Source organism: Haliotis asinina, chromosome 6, assembly GCF_037392515.1.
Source record: "Haliotis asinina isolate JCU_RB_2024 chromosome 6, JCU_Hal_asi_v2, whole genome shotgun sequence".
NCBI lineage: Eukaryota > Metazoa > Mollusca > Gastropoda > Lepetellida > Haliotidae > Haliotis > Haliotis asinina.
In genome coordinates, this window is record NC_090285.1 from 69,908,499 (window position 1) to 69,921,719 (window position 13,221).

Consider the following 13,221-nt stretch of genomic DNA (forward strand, 5'->3'; position numbering starts at 1 on the left):
TTCTTTGGTGGAGTTTAATATACTGAGGATAGTGTTTGTGAATACTAGCATGAGTTCCTATATCATACAAGATCTACCTGTACTAGATCTACACAAGTGCCTAGTAATGGAGACTAACAACTAGTCTCTGATATATTTTACTGAAAAGTTCATAGTTATGAATGAATAATATAATGAAATGGATCCCTGAGACTTTCTTCAATTTCAGAAGCTAAGGGAATCTAGACTTGCCACAGTTTCTAGACTTGCAAGGGCTTTCTTGGACATATCTGCTTCAGAGTCTGTGGTACAAACCCTGAAGTATAAATATCCAAGAAAGCCCACACAAGTCTAGAAAATGTGGCAAGTCTAGATTTCCATAGCTTCAGGAAATGAAGAAAGTCTCAAGGCTCCATTTCATTACATTATTTTTTGTTCACTATGTTCGTTTTTTTTCAGTAAAATATGTTCATTTCAGAGACCAGCTGTTAGTCTAAACAGACTACTACTAAAGTTGGCATTTCCCGAGTGAGAGCGAGGGATATACCGATATTTATGTTGGCACGATTGTCGAAAACATTGTGTGGTATGGGAATATATATATGCTCTGTTTATTACGTTAAGTCATCACGTTAAGGAAAATTTAAAGACAGATTTCTTCACTCAAACATGTATGTCATCCGACTTATACGAAATGAGTGTATTCCGGGGGTGTGTACAATACATAACTTGCACGAGTTTCGCAGACAGATGACACGCTTGCTCGAATGTAACAATTTCTGTATTTTCCATTTTGTTCATGTGGGGTTGGGGTGTAATCATTGCTCCATGTTAACAGCGTCGCTGGGTATGGCATCAGTCTTTCAGACTTTCTCACATTTTAAAGTGAAGGAACGTCAATATTTTCGGTATTATCATCTGAAAATGAACTCACAGGGTGTACATTTGTCACATGTTTTCAGTTCTTGCGCTGTTATGTGGATGTCTGTTATCCATCTCTCTACCGACTGGTGGATGTCTGTTATCCGTCTCTCTACCGACTGGTGGATGTCTGTTATCCGTTCCTTTACCGACTGGTGGATGTCTGTTATCGGTCTCTCTACCGACTGGTGGATGTCTGTTTTCAGTATCTCTATCGACTGGTGGACGTCTGTTATCCGTTCCTCTACCGACTCATGGAGGAGTCTCTTCTCCGTCTCTCCTCCGACTGATGGACGTCTGCTATCCGTCTCACTACCGACTGATGGTGGACGTCTGCTATCCGTCTCTCTACCGACTGGTGAACGTCTCCTATCCGTCTCTCTACCGGCTAATGGTGGACGTCTGCTATCCGTCCCTCTACCGACTGATGGTGGACGTCTGTTATCCGTTCCTCTATCGACTGACGGAGGACGTCTGTTATCCATCTCTCTACCGACTAGTGGACGTCTGTTATCCGTCCCTCCTCCGACTGGTGGAGGTCTGTTATCCGTTCCTCTACCGACTGGTGCACGTCTGCTATCCGTCTCTCTACAGACTGGTGGAGTCTGTTATCCATCTCTCTACAGACTGATGGTGGATATCTGTTATCTATCTCTCTACTGACTGGTAGACGTCTGCTATCCGCCTCTCTACCGGCTAATGGTATACGTCTGCCATCCGTCCCTCTACCGACTAATGGTGGATGTCTGTTATCCGTTCCTCTACCGACTGGTGGAAGTTTCTTATCCGTCTCTCTACCGACTGCAAGGTGGACGTCTGTTATCCGTCTCTCTACCGACTGCAAGGTGGACGTCTGTCATCCGTCTCTTTACCGACTGGTGGACGTCTGTTATCCGTTCCTCTACCGACTGATGGAGGACGTGTGTTATCCGTCTCTCTACCAACTAATGGTAGACGTCTGTTATTCGTCTCTCTACCGACTGCAAGGTGGACGTCTGTTATCCGTCTCTCTACCGACTAGTGGTCGTCTGTTTTCCGTTCCTCTACAAACTGGTGGACGTCTGTTATACGTCTCTCCTCCGACTGGTGGACGTCTGTTATCCATCTCTCTACCGACTGATGGACGTCTGTTATCCTTTCCTCTACCGACTGATGGCGGACGTCTGTATCCGTCTCTCCTCCGACTGGTGGACGTCTGTTATCCGTTCCTCTACCAACTGGTGGACGTCTGTTATCCGTTCCTCTACCAACTGGTGGACGTCTGTTATCCGTCTCTCTACCGACTGATGGTGGACGTCTGTTATCCGTCTCTCTACCGACTAATGGTGGATGTCTGTTTTCCATCTCTCTACCGACTGGAGGACGTCTGTTATCCATCTCTCTATCGCTTGGTGGACGTCTGTTATCCGTCTCTCCTCCGACTGGTGGACGTCTGTTATCCATCTCTCTACCGACTGATGGCGGACGTCTGTTATCCGTCTCTACCGCTTGGTGGACGTCTGTTATACGTCTCTCTACCAACTGGTGGACGTCTGTTATCCGTATCTCTACCGACTGATGGTGGACGTCTGCTGTGCGTATCTCTACCGGCTAATGGTGGACGTTTGTTATCCGTCTCTCTACCGACTGATGGTGGACGTCTGCTATCCATCTCTCTACCGACTGGTGGACGTCTGTTATCCGTCTCTCTACCGCTTGGTGGACGTCTGACATCCGTTCTTCTACAAACTGGTGGATGTCTGTTATCCGTCTCTCCTCCGACTGGTGGACGTCTGTTATCCATCTCTCTACCGACTGATGGACGTATGTTATCCGTTCCTCTACCAACTGGTGGACGTCTGTTATCCGTCTCTCCTCCGACTGGTGGACGTCTGTTATCCATCTCTCTACCGACTGATGGACGTCTGTTATCCTTTCCTCTACCGACTGATGGTTGATGTCTGTAATCCTTCTCTCTACCGGTTAATGGTGGACGTCTGTTATCCGTCTCTCTACAATCTGGTGGTGAATGTCTCCTATCCATCTCTCTACCGACTGGTGGACGTCTGTTATCCGTCTCTCTACAGACTAGTGGTCGTTTGTTATTCGTCCCTCTACTGACTGGTGGATGTCTGTTATCCGTTCCTCTACCGACTGATGGCGGACGTCTGTTCTCCGTTCCTCTACCAACTGATGGCGGACGTCTGTTATCCGTCTCTCTTCCAACTGATGGTGGACGTTTGTTATCCGTCTCTCTACCGACTGGTGGACGTCTGTTATCCGTCTCTCGACCGACTGCAAGGTGGACGTCTGTCATCGGTCTCTCTACCGACTAATGGTGGACGTCTGCTATCCGTCTCTCTACCGACTAATGGTGGACGTCTGTTATCCGTCTCTCTACCGACTGATGGTGGACGTCTGTTATCCGTTCCTCTACCGACTGATGGAGGATGTCTGTTTTCCATCTCTCTACTGCCTGGTGGACGTCTGTTATCCTTTCCTCTACCGACTGATGGCGGACGTCTGTTATCCGTCTCTCCTCTGACTGGTGGACGTCTGTTATTCGTTCCTCTACCGACTCGTGGACGTCTGTTATCCGTTTCTCTACAGACTGGTGGACGTCTGTTTTCCTTTCCTCTACCCACTGATGGACGTCTGTCATCCGTTCCTCTACCGACTGGTGGACGTCTGTTATCCGTCTCTCTACAAACTGATGGACGTCTGTTATCCGTCTCTCTACTGACTGGTGGACGTCTGTTTTCCTTTCCTCTACCCACTGATGGACGTCTGTTATCCGTTCCTCTACCGACTGGTGGATGTCTGTTATCCGTCTCTCTACAGACTGATGGTGGACGTCTGTTATCCGTCTCTCAACCGACTGGTGGACGTCTGCTATCCGTCTCTCAACCGACTAATGGTGGACGTCGGCTATCCGTTTCTCTACCGACTGATGGAGGACGTCTGTTATCCATCGCTCTATCGACTACTGGTCGTCTGTTATCTGTCCCTCTACCGACTGGTGGATGTCTGTTATCCGTCTCTCTATCGACTGGTGGACGTCTCTTATCCGTCTCTCTACCGACTGTAAGGTGGACGTCTGCTGTCTGTCTCTCTACCGACTGTAAGGTGGACGTCTGCTGTCTGTCTCTCTACCGACTGCAATGTGGACGTCTGTCATCCGTCTCTCTACCGACTGGTGGACGTCTGTTATCCGTCTCTCTACAGACTAGTGGTCGTTTGTTATTCGTCCCTCTACTGACTGGTGGATGTCTGTTATCCGTTCCTCTACCGACTGATGGCGGACGTCTGTTCTCCGTTCCTCTACCAACTGATGGCGGACGTCTGTTATCCGTCTCTCTTCCAACTGATGGTGGACGTTTGTTATCCGTTTCTCTACCGACTGGTGGACGTCTGTTATCCGTCTCTCGACCGACTGCAAGGTGGACGTCTGTTATCGGTCTCTCTACCGACTAATGGTGGACGTCTGCTATCCGTCTCTTTACCGACTAATGGTGGACGTCTGTCATCCGTCTCTCTACCGACTGATGGTGGACGTCTGTTATCCGTTCCTCTACCGACTGATGGAGGATGTCTGTTTTCTATCTCTCTACTGGCTGGTGGACGTCTGTTATCCTTTCCTCTACCGACTGATGGCGGACGTCTGTTATCCGTCTCTCCTCTGACTGGTGGACGTCTGTTATTCGTTCCTCTACCGACTCGTGGACGTCTGTTATCCGTTTCTCTACAGACTGGTGGACGTCTGTTTTCCTTTCCTCTACCCACTGATGGACGTCTGTCATCCGTTCCTCTACCGACTGGTGGACGTCTGTTATCCGTCTCTCTACAAACTGATGGACGTCTGTTATCCGTCTCTCTACTGACTGGTGGACGTCTGTTTTCCTTTCCTCTACCCACTGATGGACGTCTGTTATCCGTTCCTCTACCGACTGGTGGACGTCTGTTATCCGTCTCTCTACAGACTGATGGTGGACGTCTGTTATCCGTCTCTCAACCGACTGGTGGACGTCTGCTATCCGTCTCTCAACCGACTAATGGTGGACGTCGGCTATCCGTTTCTCTACCGACTGATGGAGGACGTCTGTTATCCATCGCTCTATCGACTACTGGTCGTCTGTTATCTGTCCCTCTACCGACTGGTGGATGTCTGTTATCCGTCTCTCTATCGACTGGTGGACGTCTCTTATCCGTCTCTCTACCGACTGTAAGGTGGACGTCTGCTGTCTGTCTCTCTACCGACTGTAAGGTGGACGTCTGCTGTTTGTCTCTCTACCGACTGCAATGTGGACGTCTGTTATCCGTCTCTCTACCGACTGGTGGACGTCTGTTTTCCTTTCCTCTACCCACTGATGGACGCCTGTTATCCGTTCCTCTACCGACTGGTGGACGTCTGTTATCCGTCTCTCTACAGACTGATGGTGGATGTCTGTTATCCGTCTCTCTACCGACTGATGGTGGACGTCTGCTATCCGTCTCTCTACCGACTGGTGGACGTCTGTTATCCGTCTCTCAACCGACTAATGGTGGACGTCGGCTATCCGTTCCTCTACCGACTGATGGAGGACGTCTGTTATCCACCTCTCTACCAACTGGCGGACGTCTGTCATCCTTTCCTCTACCGACTCGTGGACGTCTGTTATCCGTCTCTCTACAGACTGGTGGACGTCTGTTATCCGTCTCTCTACAGACTGGTGGACGTATGTTATCCGTCTCTCTACCGACTGGTGGACGTCTGTTATCCGTCTCTCTACCTCTTGGTGGACGTCTGCTATCCGTCTCTCCTCCGACTGGTGGACGTCTGTTATCCGTCTCTCTACCGACTGATGGTGGACGTCTGTTATGCGTCTCTCTACCGACTGGTGGTGGATGTCTGCTATCCATCTCTCTACCGACTGGTGGACGTCTGTTATCCGTCTCTCTACAGACTAGTGGTCGTTTCTAATCCGTTCCTCTACCGACTGATGGCGGACGTCTGTTATCCTTTCCTCTACAGACTAATGGCGAACGTCTGTTATCCGTCTCTCCTCCGACTGGTGGACGTCTGTTATTCGTTCCTCTACCGACTCGTGGACGTCTGTTATCCGTCTCTCTACAGACTGATGGACGTCTGTTATCCGTCTCTCTACAGACTGGTGGACGTCTGTTATCCGTCTCTCTACAGACTGGTGGACGTATGTTTTCCGTCTCTCTACTGACTGGTGGACGTCTGTTATCCGTCTTCCTACCGACTGATGGTGGACGTCTGCTATCCGTCTCTCTACCGACTGGTGGACGTCTGTTTTCCTCTCCTCTACCCACTAGTGGACGTCTGTTATCGGTTCCTCTACCGACTGGTGGACGTCTGTTATCCGTCTCTCTACAGACTGATGGTGGACGTCTGCTATCCGTCTCTCTACCGACTGATCGTGGACGTCTGTTGTCCGTCTCTCTAACGACTGATGGTGGACGTCTGCTATCTGTCTCTCTACCGACTGATGGACATCTGTTATGCGTCTCTCTACCGACTAGTGGTCGTCTGCTATCCGTCCCTGTACCGACTGATGGTGGATGTCTGTTATCCGTCTCTCTTCCGACTGGTGGACGTCTGTTATGCGTCTCTCTACCGACTGGTGTACGTCTGTTATCCGTCTCTCTACAAACTGATGGACGTCTGCTATCCGTCTCTCTACCAACTAGTGGTCGTCTGCTATCCGTCTCTCTACCGACTGGTGGACGCCTGTTATCCGTCTCTCTATCGACTGTCGGAAGTCTGCTATCCGTCTCTCTATCATCTGCATGGTGAACGTTTGATATCCGTCTCTCTATCGACTGTGGGACGTCTGTTATCCGTCCCTCTACCGACTGGCTAGCGTCTGTTATCCGTCTCTTCGTATCCACCTAAATCCGGATGACGTCTGATTTCTGTCTCTCTTCCGACTGGTGGACGTATGTTATCTGTCCCTCTATTGACTAAAGAACGACTGTTACTCGCCTCTTTATTGACTGGTCGGCGCCTGGTGTCCGTTTCTCTATTCCTGTTCACAAGTGCAGCAGATATATCACATTATAGTAATTGCAAACTACCGGGTAGAACAATGTTATCACCGGCTTCACCGTCAAAACAACACACACAAAGATAGATGTGAGATTTGATATTTATTTTACACACTGAATTCATTTTCCAATTATTTGACGGAAGATTTCGAACGAGTCAAAATAATAATAATAGTTAAAATAAAATAAAATACACAAATCAGAGTTCATTCAAAAATTGCATAAAGAGTTACATAATGAGCAAGGAGTCAGCGGACACGAATTCAGAAGCGAGTGTGACCAGCTGGGCATCTCCTCATTGACTGTCCTCGGCTGGTGACGTCAGCAGGAATTCTGTTCCATATGTTCAAGAGAGTCTGTTAAATTTCCCAGCGCTTCGCTAGAGGTGGTACGTGCATCTCTGCTGAGGGGCAAGATGATCCCAGAGATGTTCAGTGGGGTTCATGACTGGAAAACGCCCTCACAATACCTTAACATCAGTGTACTTTCTTGTTTTCTATGTTTATGCCCGAAAATTCTCGCGGTGAGATGTCATGCGTTGTTGTGCTGCCAAATGAGTCCTCTTTGCTGTTGTGGAATATAGGGCACCCCAAAAGGTCTCAATACGACATCCTTGTGTCGCCGGGCTTTCAGGTTTCCTCGGATGTATATGATAATCATCTTGTTCTTTGGTAACAAATGCCATGATGCCTAGCTACTCCATAGAGAACAGAGGAACTTCTTGAACGCACATGGAACCAATGGTTATCCTTTACGTCGAAAGCCTCATGAGATGCCATGGTTTCTGAACAGACTGAACATTTGTAAAGACCTTTCCCTTTCAGTTGTTGCTGCCACCGACGCAGAGTTCAGATCCATTACAGACCGTGTGGACGGTCAAGGCCATTTTACGTTCGTTTGCTGGTGGCGTGCCATAGTGCCGTCTCCGCCGTTGACGTCGTTGTAACAAATCTGTTCCGGGATAGGATCGTCCGGATATAGCGGACTTCGGCCGGTTTATTGACTTTTGGTTTTCCCGATCTTGGGCCGCTCTAGGTCTGTCCTGTGTGCGGGTAGCGATTTATCAGTTTGCTGATGGTGGCCTGACATCTACAGTTGGATGTTCTAATTGCCACCTTGCATTGTGAAGTCCCATACGGGCCATGCCGATCGCCCTGTCGCGTTTGGCTTGCGTAATTCTTGGCGTTTTCGTGGTGTTTTGTTTGTCTGGGTCCTGTTGCGAATGTTTTATGCTGGATTCAAACCCGTGCCAACGTTTTTTTAAACAGTGATAACTTTCTTTTGCCCTGTAGTTTATTTCATATTGAACAAACACGCCAACTTGGCAGATGGGAGTTTATACCCATCGTCACATCGTTAGCCTTGCGTAAAATCAATATCATGATAAGCAGATGTGTAGGTAAGTAAGCAGCTGGATGACAGCGTGTTTGCAGCTGAGTGAAACAACACCTGTATGGCCAACTGAGAAAACACACACGAAAGTTGATCTGCTACACTTGTTGGTATGTCAAGACCAGCTAAATCCGATTAAATACAATGGATACCAGATATATAATTCTAATGTACGGGAATATGACAATATGAACTTATAAACATACCAGAGAGTTGTCTCTACAGACTGTGTACCGTAATTGCAGCGGTAAAGGTAATAAAGACTGAGATTTTAGATAAACATATGTTTAGGTTTTCCACCAAATCTACACTTGAAAAAAATAAATAGAAATGTTCCCATACCATGCAAAATAAGAAGGATTTAGCGCTAGTTGTTTGATCTTAAAGGTCACATATACTCTAATAGGGTACAAACGCAAAATCACTTGCTGACATCGTTATAAATGAAACCCCGTCATTAAAACTGCTCATTTCGATCTTTAATTACCTTAAATCGACCTTTTAGTCAACAGTGCACAATTCTCAGCCGCAAACGAAATTTCAACCAATCAGAGCGGCGCGTCTCCGTGACGTAATAGTCGGTATAGAAATGAGGGTCTGTGCAGTATTCATCTACATTTCAGGGGTTAAACTATTTCGTTTACAGGTTTGTACAAAACTGAAATCGCGAAAGCTGTTGAGAAAAATGAAAGCTATATGTTCTCACAATCTACTATCATTTAGTTTTGTCTCCTGCTTTGCCTAGTTTTCGAGTTAAAACCATGTTTTCATAGACCATTCTGTCAAAATCACTTGGTTGTAATCCGTGTTAGGTGGTATAAACCTACACGTTATTTGTCATCATTCACTTGATGCTCAGTTAATGAATTTATAACAGGTATAATTAGTGGCAACGCCACTTAGATTACCCGGCAAAGACCCCCATTTGGCATTTCTTTTGTTTGGATCGATCAAAGGATTAACCGATAACACGCTGATTGATTAATTAGTTTTATGCGGATTTAAATGAGGGATTTGTCAAAAGGCAGTGTTTCTGTTATGTATGTACATTTACTAATCTCTACTGAATGCACTCTCTCGTGTCTGTGTCTATGTAAAACAACACCCTTCTTTCCAAGGATTAACCGCCAATACATTGATTGATTGCTCATTATTGGCTAACTTAATAACTTTTTATAAAGAATACGCACATTATGCAATTAGTTGCCAGGTGTGCTATCTTGGGTAACCAATGAAACTATAAGGCAGTGTGAAAAACCTGAAACGATACATCACGTTTTCTTATATTAGACTGTTAAAAGACACATCACTTTGGAAATCTGCAGATGAATTATATATCACTTGTTTTTGTGGATATTGATGGATACATTCCTCGAAAAAGGTAAGAGCCTGGCATTGCTCCTATAACAGTAAATTTTAATATTTGCATTTGTGTTTTTAATAAGTTGTCGTAGCTTTCAACAGAATCATTGTTTTCGTCGTGAAGTGTAATGATGCAGACTACATACACTAGGGCGTGCGTGCGAATTATGATTCATATAGGCAAACTATGAAATGTCTACATATTACATTCCTGTTATACATTCGCAGATCGCTTCTCTTTTTATTAAGTTTCAAAATGCATACAAGTATGATTATAAAGTAATTAGGATTATGAGACCAAGTATAAAGACGTATATTGACAACTGTCTACAAACTGGTGAGTGAACGTTTACAAACCAAGTATATTTGGCAGGTGAAGACATTTATCGCGCAATATTTTCACTTCGACTCCGATCTCGCGTATGTTATGTAACAGGCTGTGTCATGCATCCTTTTGGTCATGATTCAAATACATATTTAACTACTAGTAGAAAGTAGTTTTGATTTCGTAACTTGATGAAAACAAACCATAATCTCATTAATTCAAATGGACTCTAGTCTGTGACTTCACGATTTTCAAAAATGGCGGCGCCCTGTCTGAAGATAAATTCTATTAAAGTTTGTTTTCACCGACTCACAAAATCAAACTTACTTTTCACTGGTAGTGAAATATGTATTTTATTGATGGACAATAGGATTTTGCATGACATCGCTTATGACATAACAATTTCACTCTTGGGAGTGAGGTGAAGGTCTACATAACATTGCTTGCAATATACATGTCACTTCGACCCCCACCTTGCTTCCTTGGAAGAAGTCCTTGTGTTAAAAGTTGTGTCATGCAAAATCCTTTTAGCCGTGATTCAAATGCATATTTAACTACCATTAAAAAGTAGTTTTGATTTTGTAACCTGGTGAGAACAAATTATAATCTCAATAATTCTAACGGACTTTAGCCCGTGACTTCACGATTTTCAAGACTGGCGACGCCCTGTCTGAGGATGAATGCTATTTAAGTTTGTTTTCACCGACTTAGAAATGCAAAATTACTTTCTACTGATAGTAAAATATGTATTTTATTGATGGACATTAGGATTTTACTTGACATTGCTTATAACATAACAATTTCACTCTTGGAATAGGTCAATATAAGGGGTCAGTATAATATTACTTACGATAATATTGTCACTTCGATCAGAACCTCGTTTCCGAGGAAGAAAGCGTTATACCATGCAAAATCCTTTTGGTCAGTAATGTGAAGTAAGCAGTCTTGATTTTATAAACTCGATGAAACTTGAACTCCATTTTCTATCCTGGAAGCGTGGTAGGGGGCGAACGATCCGATTTAGCATATACCACAGGCTTCCGCAACGCTCACTTCGCACACTAACAACCAATTTAAGCACAAACTACGGAGTCTGGTGGAAATCTGTGCATAGTGACACCATCACCCGACCCCAAGGAACAATTGACGGCAACACAACAATTCGGCATGTCTTTGGTGACGTCGGGAAATCAGTAAAATGACGAGCTTCCTACACGTTTTCTATACATTTAACTGGAAATCGTTCCTTCTATGACGTCACTGTAGGGCTCTGGAGACAGTTTGTTTTGGGTTTTTTTAAAAACATGGTGTTTCGTTTATGACTAACCAGAAGTCTTTCATATGCAGTGATAAAAAGAGTACCAAAAATGAGTTTAGGGGTCCTTTAACGTTAAACCTCAAGGACACAAACAGCATTGAAGAATATTGTGAGGAAAAATGATAGGGTAAAGTTCTGAAAGAAGTTATTATTTTTGTCAAGCATCGCAATAAATATTCTAGAATTTGTTTATTTTTGACAATTAGAAAATGTCAGAAGCTATCTCGATATCATTTCTCTTGCTAAATAAACACTCACTGGATTACATACATGTCATGCTTGAGTTCTTTACTGATCCTACACTCTCCCGAAGGATGTGCGTAAAGAACTGATCTTAGAAATATAGTCTATGAGCAGTGACGGTGACTTCACACACAAAGCATTAACTTGTATATACACTGAAGCATGTTATGATCAAATTCAGTTACAAACTGGATGTGGTTTACACGGTACTTAGGATAAAGCATTTAGTCAGGAAGCCAGACCCCCAAAATGGTGAAAATGTGCTGCACCAAAATGGTGAATATGTGCTGCGCCAAAATGGTGAATATGTGCTGTACCAAAATGGTGAAAATGTGCTGCAATTCTGGCGGCAGAATGGGGCGTGTTTTTTTCGCAGTCGGGAATGATTTAGCTCTGCCTTAAAGCCGGTTGTTGTCAGCTATGTACCGTGTATTACTACTCTAATGAATAAATGCATAGTCAGTCTCACCATATGGATGGTAGATGAATCCAAATGCTATCACTCACAACACAAGGCATGTCGGAAGCATCATCTGGTTTGTGCACAAGACGTTCTTCAGAGACAATTGTCAAGTTGCATCTAATTACTATCAGCAATTCAATACACGCACTGAAGTTGGTATATGTTTACAGACGCTTTAGAATTAGATTTTGCACGGAAAACTCAGGGTTGTTTACCCAGGCATGATTGGTAAGACAAACAATAGGCAACCAGATGAGGTGGGGTATAATGGACAAGGGAAGCCTCGAAACGTCAATAAAAGAAGTTGTCATCCATAAAAAAAATCGTGTCTTTAAGTGTATCACTTCTAAATGCCATTCAAAGACACCGACAGATAGTTATCACATACATTACACGCTCACGTGAATCACTGTCTTCATCAGCTGATCAACGTCTACACTACAACGTCAGTTGTAAAATATTGACAGACTCCACTAGATGAACACTGCCGACTGCTGTCAACTGCATAGTTATATTATACAGACATTATGAAGCCACCAGCTGTGATCAGCAGAGCGTGTTTTATATGAACGACATCTACTTATTCTACAGATCTGTATTGAGTTTTGTGAATTAAGTGACCTACTTTTTGTTTCTATTACAAGGTCCCGGTTTTTCCTGGTGAAGCCTGGTAGGCATTTCGAAGGTGAAGGTAACTCAACAACGTATAGTGTGAATTTACAACTCCTTTACTCTGCCCTGCAACTTCATTGAGATGCTAGTTCCGTCCGTCCGTTCGTCATACTTTGTTCGAACCATATTTCCTAAACTATTCGTGATAGCTTAAACAAACTCTGTACATATATGAAATATGATCCACACATGTGTCTCTTGGCGCTAAGACCCAGATATTAATGTTATTTTTTGCGGTTACCATGACTTTGGCTGTGGTTATGATGTTGTTACCTTGTCCGGAGCAGATCTAAATTATACATGCTAGCGTTATCAAATCTGGTACTAAAATAATCATGGATATAACGTCTGTCAGAGATCCACTGCCAACTAGGACAAACCATACAGTTCTACTTGAAGAATTCAATCAGCGCCGACAGTCATGGAAGACGCTGCTTTCACTCAGCACAACAGTGGATCAACTCACACACATGGTAGAACACTTGATTACATTAGTTTACTCACATCTGCCAGGCC

General features: G+C 44.7%; 1 pseudogene; it reads right to left on the reverse strand.

The window, feature by feature from the left end:
* Positions 1-2,490: 2,490 nt before the first annotated feature.
* On the reverse strand, positions 2,491-6,674 carry LOC137288027 (uncharacterized; annotated as a pseudogene).
* Positions 6,675-13,221: the final 6,547 nt, after the last annotated feature.